The following is a 2669-nucleotide window of genomic DNA, read 5'->3' as shown; positions in this document are numbered from 1 at the left end:
CAAACTTTATTATTATTCTAACTAATAAACTAATTCATACTATGCAATAAACTGCTAATATGAGTAGTAATGTTCACGTTAACACGTTATCTTGTATTATCATGTATAGCACACATAAAAATTTATGTTTTTTTATTTTATTATGTGCTTTTCTGTGTAGAGAACAATTGTTTTCTACTTAGAAATATACTTTTAACTAAATTGATATCACAAGAAAAAAGCTCCAAGGAAAGATCATTAAAAACTATAATCAGGGGTGCAATAACATTCAGTATTTTCAGTTTCATTGCAGAAGTTACATTTAAATGTATATAATTATATTTACATTTAGCAGGGAAATACATATGCAGTGCAAAAGATAGTTTCTCCAGTGATGCTTGTGTGTCAGGCGCTGCAGATGTCCCGCCCCTTACTGAAACAGAAGATATGATTGGTTAATATCCAATCACGTCTGAAATGAATGTTCTGATTGGTGGATCAGCTCAGTCGAACTGTCTGTCTCGCCAGTGCTCACCGGTGCATCTCCGAGCGAGTTTAGAGAGAATCTCTGTACATTTATAAAATAATAATAATAATAAAACACAATTCACTCAACGGTGCTGCGGCATCGCGTTATTAGATTGAAACAGTTCCGGGTCAAAAGCTCGTTGTTCCGGCGGACACATTCATCAGTTATTTCAGGTGGGCATGCTCAGAATCCTAAAACATATATGAGGACATACGACATATGTCTGTGTATACCCTAAACTACACCAGAAGCTGTTTGTCAGATTTTCTGTCATCACCTCTTCAAGACACTGATCCCTCTTGTTTGAACGAGTCTTGTGACGTCACAAGTGTTTGTCTGTTTTTCAGCATTTATGAATGTTGAGATGAGCGGAAGAAGAAACAGTTTCTGTGATTATTGTTCATGGTAACCAAATAATAATATCCCTAGTTAAAAAAATAAATAAATAAATAAATAATTTGGAATCAGTATTTTTGTGTGAGGATCGATATTTTTGATACAACATCAGGATCGGAAGTATCGATACTTTTATGATCGATCCGCCCATCTCTATTTTCCACTGTAACACATCCCATCATTCACCTATAGATGGCGCTGTCCCCACATTATATCCCGTGACAAATACAGTGACAGCACTGATCACAGACAGATATTGAGGATATTGACTCTTATTGATTGAGCTTTGAGGAACATCTCCAGTGTGTAGCAGCTGTTGTTATTTTCAGACATCATTCTGTCAATCTTCTCCAGGAGTTTGATGACCTGATCTCTGTTTGATGGATCTTTATTGTTCAGGAAGTGAAATCTCCTGCCACACTCCTCGATAAGTTTGGACACCTGTGCGTTCTGTCTTATTAGTTTTAGAATTGATTCAAATGTTAACTCATCTCCATGCGTGAAGAGGACAAGTGTGTATTTCATAGCGTTCTCGCCAAATGTCTGTTTGTATAATGACACGGCATCTGCGTCCTGTTGAGTGAAAGTATTTAAAGAGAAAACCAGCAGTGTCATGTGGACTCCTGAAGAGCACATCTTCAATCCTCTCTCTAACTCCATGAGCAGATCGATGTTTTCTGTATTAAAGACATTTGGAGGGTCAGTCACGGTAACTCTTCTGTATGAAACATCAGCCGTGTGTTTTTGACATGTGTCAGTGATGGAGGAATATCCCTGTTCTAACTGAAACACATCTTCTCCCAGTATAGTGTTCCTGAAGCGTTCACTCCTGAACCCGTTTTCCCGATCAGCAGAAGATGAAGATCACGAGTGTTTAATATTTGATCTCCAGAGCGCTCCATCACTGAAACACACAGTGTTAACGTATGAACTCTCTCATTTCTGAAACAGCTTGACAAATATCTGTCCAGCAAACTATTTCATCCTCCAAACTCATTACCGTTCTTATGTTTGTCTGTCGCTCCAAACTGTTTAAAGCCAAATTCTATCGAGCAGCTCCTCATTTTCATGATTGCTGATCACAGACTCGCAGCACACTGAGGATTGTAAAATGGTGTCTACTTATTCTTCATCAAAATGTCTCTCTGACTCGTTTACTTTCACTTTTGATGGTCGATCCCTTCTTCTGAAAGTGTTGCACAGTAACTGCTTTGAAGGGGTTTCACTCTGTTCTCTATATGTTCCTCTTCTAGTTAAGCTGTATAGTTGCCCAACTGTTAATGCACCGCCATCTTTATTAGGAGCGTTAGGACATACAACATTATAATAAACGATAAGAAATATTTCTCAGGTAGGTCATCTTTTGAAAGTCACTTGCCTACAAAAATACTGTATCATGTTGTCTGTCTCCTGAGCAATGTCATTTACTAAAGTTCTTATTTGTGCTTCATCTTCATTAGACAGAGCGTTATTCAACTTCCCATTAGAAGCTTTTGTTGATATTAATACAAATTCCACTTGATTACATTAACTGCACATAATCTGAGAAGCTTTGCACAGAGAAAATAGACCAACTTTCCTTTCTGTGATCTACAGTTGCACCTAGACGTCTTTTAATATGTCAATGTCTTTGATTGGCAAGTGTTTTGCTCTTTTCAGAGTGTTTTCATGATGTGTCCTCTGAGCATCAATCTTTCTCAATTCTTGCGCCACTCCTGTTCAACCTGTATATGCTCCCAATGAGCCAAATAATGAGAAAGAACCA

At 37.7% G+C, this 2669-nt stretch overlaps 1 pseudogene; it reads right to left on the bottom strand.

Annotated features, from left to right (window-relative positions):
* Window positions 1-227: 227 nt before the first annotated feature.
* Window positions 228-1806, bottom strand: LOC127648212 (GTPase IMAP family member 2-like; annotated as a pseudogene).
* Window positions 1807-2669: the final 863 nt, after the last annotated feature.

This window comes from Xyrauchen texanus, chromosome 8 (assembly GCF_025860055.1).
Source record: "Xyrauchen texanus isolate HMW12.3.18 chromosome 8, RBS_HiC_50CHRs, whole genome shotgun sequence".
Lineage (NCBI taxonomy): Eukaryota > Metazoa > Chordata > Actinopteri > Cypriniformes > Catostomidae > Xyrauchen > Xyrauchen texanus.
Note: the sequence above shows the minus strand (reverse complement) of the source record. Positions and strands in the feature narration are given on the sequence as shown.